This window comes from Uloborus diversus, chromosome 8 (genome assembly GCF_026930045.1).
Source record: "Uloborus diversus isolate 005 chromosome 8, Udiv.v.3.1, whole genome shotgun sequence".
Taxonomy (NCBI): domain Eukaryota; kingdom Metazoa; phylum Arthropoda; class Arachnida; order Araneae; family Uloboridae; genus Uloborus; species Uloborus diversus.
Window position 1 is genome coordinate 93,104,739 of NC_072738.1, and position 17,013 is coordinate 93,121,751.

At 33.7% G+C, this 17,013-nt stretch overlaps 1 protein-coding gene across 1 annotated transcript in view; it reads left to right on the top strand.

Annotated features, from left to right (window-relative positions):
* The first annotated feature begins 16,335 nt into the window (after positions 1-16,335).
* Positions 16,336-17,013, top strand: part of LOC129227645 (connectin-like) — a 120,495-nt gene continuing 119,817 nt past the window's right edge. Inside the window, exon 1 of the mRNA XM_054862235.1 lies at positions 16,336-16,476. The gene's annotated coding sequence lies outside the window, so the exon portion shown is untranslated. The remainder of the gene's footprint in view (positions 16,477-17,013) is intronic.

The following is a 17,013-nucleotide window of genomic DNA, read 5'->3' on the forward strand; positions in this document are numbered from 1 at the left end:
TATAGTGAGTTTTTCGTTTAGATAGTATTGTGCATTTTCTTTAGTCGTTCACGCCAGCGCTGACAGCTCCAAATGAAATAAAAGTTACCGAAAACTGATCAAAAACTATTACTAATGTCAAAATAATGCATAACTAAAAGAAAAACAGTTCAATCTCTGCACCTGGAAGTTTTTTTAATGAAAACACATTGTCTTAAAATACATGTCGAGTGCCAAACTATAGATAATGCTGCCATCTAGCAACCATGCTGCCAAAGTCTTCGCCAAGCCCTTCCACTAGTCACATGATACATCTATGAACCAATTTTCTTTATCAGCAAGAATGAGAAAGCTCGGTCTACTCTTATTATTAGTCTATAATTGATTCATATTTATTTATGACTGCTAATAGTCAGGGACGCCCAAAATTTAAATTTTCGGGAAGGGAGAAATTATCAGTTTACCGGATAAAACTTCAAAACCTATTGCATTAAAAATTTGAGCATGGTACTACTAGTAATTTTCTAAATTATCTGTGACTAGCAATAAGTTAGTAGTTACTAAAATGTTTACAATAAATAGCATAAATAATCAGAAAAAAATAAAATATTAAATTAAAGCACTTAAAAAATAATTTACCAGACAATACCAGATATTTACCGCTAAAGTTTTATGATAGGTTACAAATGTTGTAAAATTTCCGAATTTGTGAAACATGTAACATTTACGGACTTTTTAAAAATTTTACCCCAGAAAATTCTCTGATTTCTGTGTTTTATCGATGTACAAAACGTCTGTAATTAATTCTTTAGACTAATTTTATTTTCTAAAATCTTCATTAACGTAAGACATAGTTGAGAATTAATGATAATTTTTATGAGTCTCTTGAATCAACACGGATGACTTAAAATATTTGCATTGAATGCGATCGGCCGAACTAGAGGTCTAAAAGTCCTCAACTGCACAATAAGACATATAAGAAGGGTTAAAAATAATTCTAAATACATAATTATAAATGTCCAAAAGGTAAAATCACAAGGAAAAGAAAAATGAGCGAGTATTAAAGAAGCGGATGCAATCAGATTTAGAAATGTGTGAAAAATTGGGATTAACACGTAATAGCGTTAAAAATGGCAAAGATGCGTAAGTTTAAGCTAATGTGTAGAATTCGATAAATAGGCATTTTCTTGAATTCAAAATCTATGGCCAATTTCCATGATTTTTGAGCACTTTTTGCCGAAATCATGACTTTCCATGACCATTTTCGATCATAGCCGAAATCAGTGACTCACTAAGTGCATGGATACCCTCCCTTTAGTAGCATTGAAAACTTATGCTGCCAATTTCCTATATCCATTGATATACCTTGGTAAGTTGTAGGAAACAAATTGTCCCAGAATTACATTGAATTGTGTACTTATTATTTTCTTATGAACTAGTGGTACACGCACGGCTTTGTCCGTAGTAGAAAAATTAAAAGGTCTTTTGGTTTGCCTGTGTATTTACAAATAATGTATGGTGACTTTCTCGCCAATTGGTTTGCCCATGGTACGGTTATTTCAAAAAGAACAAAATCGAATTTTCGAAAAATCACTTCGAGGTGCACACCTCCATGCTACAAACTAACTTTGTGCCAAATTTCATGAAAATCGGCAGAACGGTCTAGGCGCTATGCACGTCACAGACATCCAGACAGACAGAGATCCAGATATACAGACTTTCAGCTTTTTTATTAGTAACTAGTGGTATCCGCACGGTTTTGCCCGTAATAGAAAAATTAAAAGGTTTTTTGTTTCGCCTGTATATTTACAAATAATGTATGGTGAATCTTTTCACCAATTGGCTTGTACCCATATTACGGTTCCACGTTATGATAATTTCGTATCTCGCCAATTGGCTTATGCCCATGTTACGGTTCCACGTTATGATAATTTCGTAATTTACTCGTCCATCTTATGATATTTTTGTTCTTAAAATTAAAATAGAAAAAGAACCGCATCGATTTTTTGAAAAATCGATTCGAGGTGCATACCCCCATGCTACAAACTAACTTTGTGCCGAATTTCATGAAAATCGGCCGAACGGTATAGGCGCTATGCGCATCACAGACATCCAGACATCCTCCGAACAAAGAGACGTTCAGCTTTGTTATTAGTCAAGATAAAGAAGATGATTTCGTAGTGGTAATAATTATTCAGTTCATACTTACCAAAGTTCATACGTAGAATACTTAAAAAGTACATTCATTTTCTCTTACTTTATTTTTTACATTAGCGTACAAAAAATACAAATACAAATTTTCTACTAAAAATTCTTTATTTTATCCTAAGTACGTATGTACTTTGAAGAAAGAAATCTTTACTAATAATAAAGCTGAATGTCTCTCTGTCCGGAGGATGTCTGGATGTCTGGATGTCTGTAGGATATCTGTAGGATGTCTGTGACGCGCATAGCGCCTAAACCGTTCGGCCGATTTTCATGAAATTTGGCACGAAGTTAGTATGTAGCATGGGGGTGTGCACCTTGAAGCGATTTTTCAAAAATTCGATGTGGTTCTGTTTTTATTCCAATTTTAAGAAAAAAAACTATCATAAATTACGAAATTATCATAACGTGTAACCGTAACATGGGCACAAGCCAATTGGCGAGATACGAAATTATCATAACGTGTAACCGTAACATGAGTACAAGCCAATTGACGAGAAAATTCACAATACATTATTTGTAAATACAGGCGAACCAAAAGACCTTTTAATTTTTCTATTACGGGCGAAGCCGTGCGGGTATCACTAGTGTACAATAAAAATGTCATTAATATATTGGTACTTAATGTAACTATCATATTGAATCAATTTTATCCATCATTTATTTGAATTTAAAGTGAGTAATGTGAATTCTAAGGAAAGGATGTCAGATGGCCACTACTGACTCATGCATGTGGCCACTACTGAAAATCTCAGATTTTGGAGTGGCCACTATTGGATCAAATTTGAAGTTTGGGAAAAAAAATGGATAAAAAAATTGAAATTCTGGCATTTTTAGAAAATGGGACGATTCAGGAATAGTTGGGCTATAATACGCTCATTGAGCTAAAAAATTGGAATTAATATTGTAGACCCACAGTTTAAAAAAGACACAAAATATGCTTAACTGTGGCCACTACTGGTGCGTTACCTTACTTGCTTTTGCATCATTGAGTCGTTTATCTAGTGTTTTGAATTCTCATAATTTCACATAAGAGTCAATCCATACAGGTTCCATACAGTATAAACTATTCATTCATGTTCAAATAGTTCTAAGTTGGAAAATTAAAATAATTATTTTGAAAATTACAATATGTTTTTTCAGTATAATGTATTATATAGGGCACAATATACGTAATTTAAGAAGGTGCAATGAAGTTTTCACACTTTTTATTTCTGTTTTAGTGTGTGAATTGACTAGAAAAATTGCTCAATTTCAAAGACCTGTATCTTTTTTTCAAACCAAATACAAAAAACAATATGTATAACATGCATAGTACTTGAATGAAATATTCAATTGGTCACGAAGTTTTATTTTTAATTCCATCCCCTTTTGATTTACAGGGGTCTAAAAATGTCATTTTTGTCATTTTTCCGATTTTTGACGGGCTGTAATCTATAAAGAGTGCACAAACACACAGCAACAGTTACATATTCTTTTTAGCATGGTTCCAGTGATTAGTTTTTGCCGTATTTCATTTTGTGTTTCCGTCCCCTACGCGAGTTATCTCCCTTTGAAATGAGTAAAATTTTTACATTAGATCCTGAACTTTAACCTGTTGCCGTTATTTTAATTATTAACTTACAGCTACGTAACTCAGCATGTAAGACTATCAATTTATGCATTTTAACATCAAAGCGTCAAAGTAATTGTCATAAATGTAATTCAAATAGATTTTGCCCAAAATGCAAAGATCTAAAAGTACCATTTTTGACAATGACAAATCACTTTTGATAACCTCTAAAAAATCAAAGGTCCAGTTGAGAGAAAAATAAAAGTGGTTTTAAACATTTTTCATATCTAGCTTTTAGGGATATGAATTTCAAAAAAATTAAAAATGGTTGAGCGCACAAATCCATCGAACCTGTATGGATTGACCCATAAAACACAAAGAAAATGCTATTTTTCTGAATTTTATTTTACGTTTGGAAATCAAAAACCAATTTCGAGTTTCTTCAAGCAAATAGTAGAAACACAACTCTATATTCTTGTAAAATTTTGAAGTTGTCTGAATTTTCCCTCATTTGAATTTTTGTGTGTATGTGAAGGGGAAAATCATCATTTTACAAAATGGCACTAAGTTTAAAACTGATTTTGAAGACAAAGGAGTTAAAATACAACTTCAAAACTAAGGTATTTCTTTTATGATACTTTAGCACATTATTGGTATTAATTTCACCAAAGCTAATGCATTCCTTAAAGAATGAGATTAAAAAATAAAATGCTTAATTATGAGAAAGTTGAAATATTTTCAGTTTTTGAAACTCGGTAAAAATTTAACTATAATAACTTTGAAAATTTTATTGACATCAGAGTAATTACCCTACTCCATAGATTGCAAAAACATATAACTTTTATGTTTTCAATAAATAGTTAATAAGATACAAGCCTTCAAAAATGCAACATTTAGCATTTATGAGAATGCTGTTCAATTTGACCAATTTTCAATCGCATGTAACTATTCAAATAAAAATTTTTTAGCAAAAATATTTTAGATATTTTTATATAGACATAAAAGGAACCAGTATACCAAATTTCATAAAAAATCTATTACCATGCGGCCACCACTTTTTTGCGAATTTTGCTCATTTCGTATGGAATGACCCTTTAATGAACAAAAAATACCAATTTTAATATGGTGTCGAATAGCCACCAGTTAAATTTATTAACCAGATATTAACGGTTTATATAATAGAAGTTTGAGTCTTGAACATCGAAAACTACCATTTTTTTTTTTTTTATAAGCGATTGATATATATTTATTCTATTTGTTTGATATCTCGCGATATAGACTTCTTGCTGTAAATCGTGTACAGAACATTCGTTATAATTTTATTGGTACAATGATGTCTGTTAACATGCCAGTAACTCACGCACTCATTGATGCTAATTAATTACCATAAAACAGAGTGCATAAACAAACACTGCACAAAATTCAATTCGTCAGGGGAAATGGTGAATTACTTCGCAAACCAATTTTGCTTACACGGGACGCATTTTTATCAGGGACGTTTTTACCTAAGGGACGATTTTTCTTAGGGGACGTTTTTTCCGGGGATGTTTCATCCAGGGACGTTATTTCCGGGGACGTTTTGCTGGGGACGTTTTTTCCTGTCACCGGAGCATCTCGCTTATTGCAATACATTTTCTTGGCAAATTGCCAATTCCATTAAGTGGGCTCGACTGTACTTGAAGACAGTTACAATACCTTGATGGCAGAACAACTAAATACATACATATGAAGAAATTATTTGGATACTTAGCGTACTAATAAGTGATTTTTGTGCTTCTTCTAACGTTGTTTTGTCTTACTTTAACATATTAGGGTTGGAAATATGTGTTAAAGACAAGGACTCTTGGGGGGAGGGAATCCCTTATGGCCTCTGAACTAGATCTTCTTGTCTTGCAGTACCTTATATCAAAATTAATTCTTTTAAAACTGGTTACGTGAAAAATTTTGTAAATGACTATGTGCTAAGATGTTTTTTATAAAAACTGTATCTAAAAGGTCTTAATTAGGTATGCACTGATTCATCGGTCACTTAGCTGATTATTTATAATCAGCCAGTTTTCACCTATTTCGTTAGTTACATGCTTGCTTGTCACTCCCCCCCCCCATGTAAATCAATGGATAAAATTTTCAGTTGTACAGAAGGTGATAAAGAATTGTATCATTAAAAATCATTATTATGGTTAATTAATGAATTATCTTCACGAATTTAGCCAGCAGGCAGTTACTTCGCCGTTTGGTGCTTCCCTGGGTTTAACTTTGAATGGTCCTCCAAAGGTTCTCTTTTTAATCCAAACTGGTCCTCTTTAGTCCCCTTTTTGATTGAAAATGGTCCTATTTTACCCTTTTCTATGGCTAAAAAATGTTGGGAGCCCTGTAGCAAAAGCAATATATAAGAATAGCAATAGCCCTTTTGTCATAAGACTGGCAATGACATTGAAATTTTCAGAGGAGGGTTTTTTTTTAAATTTTATTATTATTATTATTTTTTATTATTATAGGGGATTTTAACTTCTTTGATAGATGGTGGCGTTAGGCAGTTCCTCAAATTGCAAGTTGATTCAAGGGAGGGATGTATTGGTGATGTAAATAAATGATTAAATATCCGTGAAAAAAGAGCAACAGAACGATCAGAAAAACTTGCTAAGCGATTGAATCTCATCCACATCAGAACATGTGCGCGCTCCTTCATCAGAAGCATCCTTTTGAAATGACTATAGATAACTTTAGAAGCTTTCTGTCTTGATGATTGGAATAAATGTTAAAACTTCCATTCAAAAACTAGGTGCTCTTTATATGACCCATTGGATGGACAGAGTAACTTATTCCTTAAAAATAAAATTTTTTAAAATTGGGTATCCAAATGCAAATACAAATGTGATGACCAGCAACATGCTCTGGGCCCTGCTAGGGTGGTCCTAGTCAGTTTATTAGCTCCCAATAAAGATCAACGGCCCTCTTAAAGCTATCTACCCCCTTACTCATTACAGCCTCTTCCGCCCCTCAACCCTCCTTTCTCAACCCTATTCAAGTGAAAAATTTTCCTAATTTCCAGGTCAAATGAGCCATACATAATAATTTTTCCCAGCACTGATAGATATTATTCAGAAACTTTAATCAGAGCTATGTATCCTTTTTTTTTAAATCTCCAGCAGTTAATGTCACCAGCATAGAATCCAAAGAGGAAAAAATGGTTCTATTAGTTTACAATGATATGATTATAGTTAAAATAGTTGGTGCTTTTTTTTTTAAATAAATTTATTGCAACTAAGACATTAGTGTACACTATATGACCAAAAGTATTGGGACACTTTCAAAAATTCACATTTTTATGGATTTCTGGAGAAATAAAAGACTAATTGCCCTGTAATTTTTATTTCACTAAAAGGTATACTTCAGCCGCCATTTTCCAATTGAGGAAACAAAAAAAGGTTTTTGATCATTTTTCATAGTAAATAGCTGGGAATAAGCTATAAATTTCAGAAATAAGTTAAAAAACCTATCTAAAATTTATTTTTATATATTCATGAAAGTATCTCTTATATCCACGGAGATATAAGCATTTCGTTCAAAAATGCATTTTTTTTTTTTTTTTGAAGGTTTTCGGCTCATATCACGCAGAGTTTTTCGTCAAACGTTATTAAACTTTCAGAATGTCTGACAGCATATTAGAGAAACATAATAATAAAATTTGAAGTTAAAATGATGAAAATTTAATGAAATATGAACGTTTAAAGCAATTAATTTTTCACTGCGTATGCGCGAAAGATATCAATTTATAACCTTCATAGTCGGAAGCGCAGATAAATCCTACATCTCGCAAAAAAATTCCACCTTGATATCTTTAAAATCTAAAATGCTATCAGCGATCTAATGAGCCGAATTTTAATAATTCTTGGCTAGACGACGAATCGTGAGGGATCGTTCGCAAATAAGCCGTTCTTATCATGAATCACTCTGCAACGATAGCAGGAAAATGCTGCCAGTTTGCGAACGACCCCTTACCATTCGTCGCCTATCCAAGAATTATAGAAATTCGGCTCAATTTTTGATCTTAAAGATATTGAGGTGGATTTTTTTTTATTTTTTTTTTTTAAATGATTTATAGGATATATCTGAGCTTTGGATTATGAACGTTATAAATTGCTATCTTTCGCTCATGCGCAGTGAAAAATAATATTTTATTATTATGTTTCTCTAATATGCTGTCAAATAGTCTGAATGTTTAGTAACGTTTGACGAAAAACTCTCCGTGATATGAGCCGAAAACCTTTAAAAAAAAAAAAAAAAAAAAAAAAAAAAAAAAAATATATATATATATATATATATATATATATATATATATATATATATATATATATATATATATATATATATATATATATATATATATATATATATAAAATAAATAAATAAATAAATAATTAAAAATTAATTTGAAGTTTGACATCTTGAATTCAAATTATGTTTTTTGCAATCACGAGTGTGTGTATGCAGGTGTGTGTGTTTGTGTGTAGGGTATATGTATGTGTGTGTAGGCATATGTGTTTGTGTCTATGTGCAGGCATGAATGTGTGGGTAGTTGTGTATATGTGTGTGTATGTGTATGTGTATGTAGGTGTATGTGTATTGTATAGGTGTTCGTGTGTGTGTATGCGTGCGTGTGTGTAGTTGTGTATGTATGCGCGTGTGTGTAGGACATGGACGCAACCTGGAGACGGCTTTCGCTATAGGAGCAGCATCGTGAGGAGCTGGTCGACGGTGATGGTGCGGAGGGTGGCGGTGGGAAAATGAAATGATAGGACGCTAAAAACAGTCAAATGAAAACAATAAGCAATCGTGATTGCTCAAATAATTGCATTTTTGAAAGAAATGCTTATATTTCCGTGGGTATAAGAGATACTTTTACGAAAATACAAAAATTAATTTTATATACATTTTTAACCTATTTCTGAAATATATAGCTTATTCCCAGCTGTTTACAATGAAAAATGACCAAAAACATTTTTTCCCCTCAATTTGTTGCTGATCCCCTAAATCAGTAGCAGATTTAATTGTTATTATAAAATGACAGCTTGAGTATACTTTTTGTGTGAAAAAAAAAAAAAAGCAATTGGTCTTTTATTTTTCGAGAAATCCGTAAAAATGTGAATTTTTGTAAGTGTCTCAATACTTTTGGTCATATAGTGCATGTATAAATGGTTTCATTTTAAAATGATGTAGGAGGCGCTAGCGGATGTAAACCCTTGTTTAAGTGAAATTTTGCTAGCTTTGGGACATTTTGGCAAATTCAATACTCTTGCGGGACCCTCTAAATATTTTCGTGGAGTTATAAAATTATATCAGTGGTTTAATGTCCACCATAAGAAACTTTCTAGAGGGTGAGACTTTCAACTTTTGAAATTTTTTTTAGGCACCCTACTAATTATGTGTCAATTGTGTATTGTGTAGTTGTGGACTTGTAGACTTCTAATTTTGTTGCTCTCGAAAATGTTAAATCTTTTGCATTCGTGTTGATTCAAGAAACTCATAAAAGTCGTCATTAACTTTCAGCAGTGTCTTAAGTTAATGAAGCTTTTAGGAAATAAAATTGGGCTAAAGAATAGAAGAAAGAGTGCAATTAAAATGGCCAAAAATGTTGCAAACTACATAAATTCTGGAATATTTTCAACATTTGTAGCCTATCCTAAAATTTTGGCAGCAATATATCTAGTTATGTCTGGTAAGTTAATTACTAAGTACCTTAATTTCGTGTTTTTTTCTTATTATGTATTTATTTTATTTAGTGTAAACTTAATTTTAGTAATTACTAAATTATTGCTAGTAGCAGATTTTTTAGAAAACTACTACCTTCAGGTTGTTTGCGCACCTGGAAAGTCGGAGAGAGTCATAGATTTTGGCTTTGATCGAGAACGGTCATGGAATGTCATGATTTTCAGCAAAAAATGCTCAAAAATCGTGAAAATTGACAACTGGTCATGGATTTTGAGTTGAAAAACATGCATATGTTTCCGAATTCTAAAGATTAAGTGTAAAATTTCCGCATCACCTTGTCCGTTTCTTATACTCTTCAGTCCCGATTTTTCACACTTCTCGATATTCGATTGTATCCGCTTGTAAAATACTCGGTCGATTTTCTTTTCTATGTGATACTACCATTTGGACATCTATAATTATGTGTTTAGCATTATTTTTGACCCTCCTTATGTGTCGAATTGTGTAGTTGAAAACTTTTAGCCTTCTAATTATGCCGTTCTCATCCAACGTGAAAATTTTATGTCATCCGTGTTAATTCAAGTGACTAATAAAAATTATCATTAATTTTCAGCTGTGTCTTTAGTTAATGAATTTAGGAAATAAAATGAGTCTAAAGGACATTTTGGACATTGATAAAATACAGAAATCAGGGAATTTTCAAGGGTAAAATTTTTCAGAAGTTCAAAACTGTTACAAATTCGGGAATTTTACGATATTTGTAGTCTACCCCTAAACTTTGGCGGTGATATATCTGGTAATGTCTGGTTTATTAATTGTAACGTATTTTTATTCAATACTAGCTTTTACCCGTGACTTCGCTGACGTTGATGTAGTTTTCTTCAATCGATTCAGGTTAATGGTCAACACAGGCAGAGGTCAAATAGTTACCAAAAAATGCTTTGTCCCCAGTTTCGCCAGCATTTCAAACTTCCTCCCTCCTTTAATGTGTCAAAAGGCATGATTAAAACTGAAAACTAGGGGGGGGGGGGGACAAATGAAATGTCGGCGAAACTGGGGAGACACCAAAAAAAAAAAAAAAAAATACAATATAAATCAGGAAAACATACTGGAGTAGTGAAGAAGTTAGTACGGTAATTCTTAAAAATTCCAATTCGAGTGAGTTCAACAATTCTTAAATCAAGTCAAACGTTTCCCATATAAAACGGATCCCGATCCCCGTCAAATGGTTTCCAACGTTACGCCGACTATCTAAATGGGGTTGTTTCCTTCAGTCAAAAGTAGTACTTTTAGTCACTGAAATTGATAGAAAAAGCAAAAAAAAAACATGTACCCAGAAAATTCTTTAATTTTCCCAACAGTTACTTTTAATTATTTTTTTAAATGTCCTTTTGCAAACAAGGCGTGGTCTTGATGACGTCACAAATGATGTTATTTGGCGCATTTTGTGCCGCGTTTTCCACGTTATGATAATCAAGAAGCGAATTAAAATTGCGTTCTACGCTTGCTATCAATCATATCGTTGCCAATATACCAAGTCAATCGTCCCACAATAGGGTCAACAATCACTACAAATCCTGATTCTAATAATGTCCCTTTAGAGTGTTAAAATATCAAAAAGTTCAGAGTAACGAGCTGATGTGTGCATCACATGACTTCCTTTTACTCCAATTTAATGTCATTTTCTCATTATTGGCAGTTTTAATATGATTCAATATTTTACTCTCTAAATATCACCAACAGTAGTCAAATTGAAACCAGATTAAAAAAATTTTTTTAAACCGCCAAGTTTGTCGCCAAGTTGGCGACAAAACTTGACGACGAAATGACTGGCGATATATCGCCAAGTGTCCGTTAATTTATAACACAACATGAGTTTACATCGAAATTAACAATGATTTCCCCCCAAAAAAGGGGCAAAAGACCCCCTTTGGAGCATACGAATGCAACCAAAAAGGAAGGTGCAAAACTAGACCCCACTAGGAGTCTACGTACCAAATTTCAACTTTCTAGGACATTCCGTTCTTGAGTTATGCGACATACATACACACATACGCCCATACGCACATACATACGTACATACAGACGTCACGAGAAAACCCGTCGTAATTAACTCGGGGATCGTCAAATATATTTCGGGGATATTCCGGGTGTCTGTACGTTCCTAGGCACACATCCATGTGTAGTCAGGTTGAAAAAAAACTCAACATTCATTTGGGGGTGAGCAAAATGGAAATTAAGACCGATTTTTGGGTGAAATTTTTTTCGCGAATACAATACTTCCTTTTTTGTAAAAGAAAGTAAAAATTGCATTAAAATCAGAGTAAGCACAACAGTTTCTTTTTTTAAGTTCCCATCTAAATGAGGAAAGTAGTACGAAAAACTTCACATTTCAGAGATAAGAACATTCCTTAAAGTCTATTAGAATGGTGATATCAGGGTTTTCAAATAACACCGACCTCCCACTGAAAATCTCCGTCATGATTAATTCCAAAAATCTGCATTAGTAAAGGTCCGATATCATAAAAAACAAATGATTCAATTCGATTCTGGGGGGAGTTAATGGAGGGAAAAATTGTTGTAGTTATGTGGAGAACTTCAGTGAGAGAGAGACTGTGGGAGGAATCTTCATGAAAGAGAGAGAGGGGGGGGGGGGATAATGGAAAAATTCTATTACGAATCAAGAAAAACATTTAAAAAAAATAAGGATCTTTAACGAGTTGGTAAACGTTTAAGGAAAAAAAATCGTTCTCCCCTTTCATCCCCCCACCTTTGAGGAAATAAATCCCCCCACCTTTGAGCAAAAATTGGTTTTAACTCAGGGCTTGGGGCTGTGGTAGCCTGATCGGTAGAGTGTCGGATTCGGGGCCGGAGGGTCCTGAGTTCGAACCTCGACGGTCGAAGACCCACCGTCGTCATTAAAGGGGACTGGGCGACGTTAAATATGCTCGTGGTCTCAATGTCCTCCAAGTGAAACGATACCTCTGGGGGTGGTAGCACCAGGTAGCTATTAGCTCCTGGACTAGTTCTAAATTCTCATTAACTGTTCGATCCGGTGATGGTGCTGCCATCTATCGGTATATAAAATAATGGAGGCAAGGCACTTAGTATGCAATACTCGACATAAATACAGTTGTAGTCAGTTGTGACTCTGATTAGGAATAGGAACTCAGGGCTTAAAGGTATTGAAATAAGACGCTGTTATGATAAATATTCAAGAGATTTTCCGATGATTAGCGAACTAGCGAATTACCCCTTTTCTAACTAAGCTGTATTTAAAATTGTATAAACGTAAAGAATTTCATTTTATCAATCAAGAGGTATTTATAGGGGTAGACGAAGGAACCTGGAACTTTCAAACAAATTCAGGGAATTCTCATAATATTTGGTTCGGATGCCTCCTGGAATAAATTCCCATGGGGTCGTCGTCCATACGTGTCGTCGAAATAAGGGGGGGGGGGACTCGAAATTGTGATAATTTGTGACAAGAGTGAGGGAGGGGTAGCAAGAAGTATGACATCACACATTTTAATTGAAATAAAGCATCTTACATCTTAACATAATTAAAAACTGAGTGTATGTATCTATGTCCGAGTTACTTCTCCCGTACGCCAGTGAACTGATTATCGAACCAGGTATCGATAGATTCGTAATTTTCCCGTCTTTATGTTTGGCTATTTAACATAATCCTCCGATAGTAACTAGCGGAGAAATCGATTAAAAACTATTAATTATGATACAGTAAAACCTGTAAAGTTGACCGCTTTTGTCAGGAACGGAATTAGTCCTATCTTACATAATGAGTGAAAACCTCTGTAACTTGACCACCTCTCTATCTTGACCACCTGTCTATCTTGACCACTAATATACACCCACTTTGGTTTGGAGTATTGTATAAAACCCTTTGTAAGTTGACCACTTGGCAAAAGGATTAGATTGTACTAAAATTTGAATCAGTTATGCCTCAAATAAGCAACTAGACATTTAAGAAAAAATCTATGAATATTTATGTTTCCATCGAAAAACATTGGGCTAATATTAAGTCCCAGAAAATGTGCATAACTTTAATAAGGAGTTATTATGTTGATAAGTAGATTACCATGGACACAAATGTACAAGAAAAAATCAAATGAAGAATTTGAGTCACTTTTAACTTGTAATGAATTTTTAGGAATTGTTAATTTCAATTAAGCAGTTTTTCATAAGCAATGAGATTTTTTTTTTAAATCATATTTTGAACAATTTTAAATTTGTATGATACTTTACACGTCATTCTGGTAAATAGTCTCTAAAAATATTTTAACATGTTCTCTTATTGTTTTAAAGTAATGTTAAACAATGAAAGTGAGTTTAAAGTATTCCAACTCTTTAAAAAATGAATGCATGGGACAAGAAATGACAAAAAAAAAAAAAAAAAAAAAAGTTTTCATTACTACCCTCTATAAGTTGACCACCTGTCTAAGTTGACCACCAAAGTACTGCACCGCAAGTGGTCAACTTACACAGGTTTCACTGTACTTAGATTTCGAAATCCTTATTTTTCAAATGCTTTCCGCTATTCACATTATAATTCAGTGCTTCATCTCAACTTTCCCTAACAATGCTTACATTAAAATTTGCAGAGTGAAGAAAATCATTCAGAAGAAAGATCTTTTACCATTTTTTTTCTCGAATATGAATAAATAAAATTCTGGTTTTTGTTTTGAGGCTTTTCCCGTAATCGGGGGATTTGAAATGTTTCCTTTTTACCCGACTGCGCGTGCGCGACGCAAAGGAGGGTACTGTGTTTATCAGTCTATGTATGTATGTATGTCCGTTTCTATGTGGCGTTCTACGGGCTAAACGCCTTGGTCAATTTTGGTAATTCTTACGTCAATTGATTTGTCTTAACCGTAAGAGTGTCACTAAACACATGACAGTAATCAAAATTCACCATATCAACAACCAGTTAACAAAATATGGCAGTTCGGGATCGGCGCACGTTTGGTGTTGCACACTGTGTCGCACGCTACCTGCGTGCGACAAATGCAGGTAGTTTTCGCTGCCTGAATTTTTTTGTTTACTAAGTCTACTAATTGGTATCTTAGTGGCCGAGTGGTTTAAGCAATTGCTTCTCCTACTTGAGGCGGTGGGTCAAGACACCCTTGCTCTGGATGTACTTTTCCCTCTTTCTGATGTGAATTCTTTCATGTGTTCTTAATTTGTATTCTATACTGTAACAGAAAGTATATTCTGCGCAACGAAGGCAAGACGCTCAGATTGTAGTCCTAATCAAAATAAACCCGTGCAATAAGCACCAAACGAAAGAAAGTCTACAAATTCGATTTTCATGTCTACTATGTTGCATTTGTTTTTGCATTGATTCAAGGGACTGAGTTTCGCGACGCGTACTTTCTCGACAGGCTTTTTTAGTTTTGCGAGAAAGATTTGATTGACGGGGGGGGGGGGGGGGGACGTTTCCGATTTTGCGTCATCATGAGTTATACAGGCTGTTTATATAGAAGTGCTGTGGTGGACTTAAGTTCGCGCATTTTTGCCGAAGGCCAAGCACATTTAGTTTTAAGCAGAGTTAGGTCCTTAGAGGGACTAATTATCAATAGTTTAGACCACCGCAAGTTACTTAATAGACCTCACGATACAAACAAACTCTCTCAATGAAATGACAAGATTGCGAAATGTACCGTATCACAATCATAATAACTAAGTCGGCGAAAATTAACTAAAAAGTGTCAAATAAAAAATTATTAAATGAAAACAAAAAACCCGACTGAGTAAAAACCAAAAAAAGAAAAAAAAAAAACTAAAAAGAAAAATGTATAAGCCCAGTAGTTTAGAATGTTATAAAGCACTACTGAATAACTACACCATTGAAATAGTTTTGAATTTAGGATTTGTCTTATCTGTGTACGGTTATAAAACTATTTCAACGGTGGCAGTTATTCAGTAGAACTTTATAACATTCTAAACTACTGGGCTTATACATTTTTCTTTTTAGTTTTTTCGGTTCTTACGCAGTCGGGTTTTTTGTTTTCATTTAATAATTTTTTTGGTTATTTTTCCGTAATTTGCCGCAAATTTTTTCTGATTTTTTTTTGTGTGTGTTCAAGCCTGATTGTTCACGTGTCTCTTGGCACAACTTTTATTTTCGAGGTAGACCGTGCAAAGCCAGGAGACGCAGCTAGTTTATTTTGAAAATTCGTTAAAAAATGTGGAATGATAAGGGGAGGGGTGGAGGTAAGGTGAAGTGTGACACTTTGTGAATTGTGACAAGGGATCAAATATGTTGAAAAGAAAAAAGACAACCACTTTTATAGACAGCCCATTGCTCTCTTGATATCAAATGCTTGGATTCTCATAGCTTCTCATATAAGACTTAGGAACAATAATATATGAGAAAAATTTTCAGAACTACAATAGAATGCTTTTTTCCTATTGATATGGTTTTTGCTATTGTATTGAATTATGAAAAAGAAAAGTTTGCCCATGCCCGTCATTTGGTAGAGCTAGAGGGGGGGGAGAGGGGGTAAATTGATCCTCTCTGGATTTCAAAATTATATTGCAAACGTGCATTTTGCACATGTTTTGGTGTTTTTTTCTACAAAATACATCGAGTATGATGGACCTTTGAAATGATGGACCTCAGTTTGCCCTTTGCCACCTTGTTACAAATGCATTTATAACATTTGTAACACTTGGGGGGAGAAATAATGCTTGACTAATTGGATGCCAAAAGAGCGATTCCACCGAGCGAAGACGCTCCACGATCGGATTTAATAAAAGAACCGCACGTGCTTGCAAATGCTTTGCATCAGAAAATGCGCCAAAAGTTCGCCAAAAACTTTTTACCGCGCAATGAAACTTCACTTTCAGTTTAATAGCGACGCCGGCTGGCCACTTGTTGTAAGAGCTTTTAGTTCGATGACAAGTGCCCGAAATTAGCTGTTCTTTTACCCCTATTAGGAATTTGGATTTTTTACCCAGCTTTTTCAAAAGATGTAATTGTGTTCGTCATATCTTTTTCGATGCAGGTATTGTGAATGGTTTTTTTCTCTCTCCATTTTCGTTTATTTTATTTAATTTTTGTTTTTTATAAATATTTTTTTTGTTCTACTGAAGGTAAAATGTTTTTTAGAAATGGTTTTTCAATATGTGAATTTTTATTACACAAGTAATATTTAAATCACACGTGACTTTTTTTTTTCATTGTTACAGTTTAAGTTTTATCTGATTCGAGAAGAGTGATATCCAATTTTAAATTCCTGTAACTTTTATGAAAAGTCAGGGCCGTCAAGAGAAAAGACCCTGGAAAGGAAAAAAAAAAAAAAAAGATTTTCCTTAGCACCACAATTAAGATCCAAAATACAGTACTGATTGCAGATGATGTTTTATTCCTCCTTATTTATTTTTATTATTATTTCACTAATAAAAATAATAGAACAATTATTAAAAAAATATTATTAATATATTTTATTAATAATAAGGGGGATCCCCCCTTAGAAATTAGAACTTCCTTGCTTTTGGTACTTATTTCTTTGCAAAATAGTAAAAACATTTTTTCTTCAGCC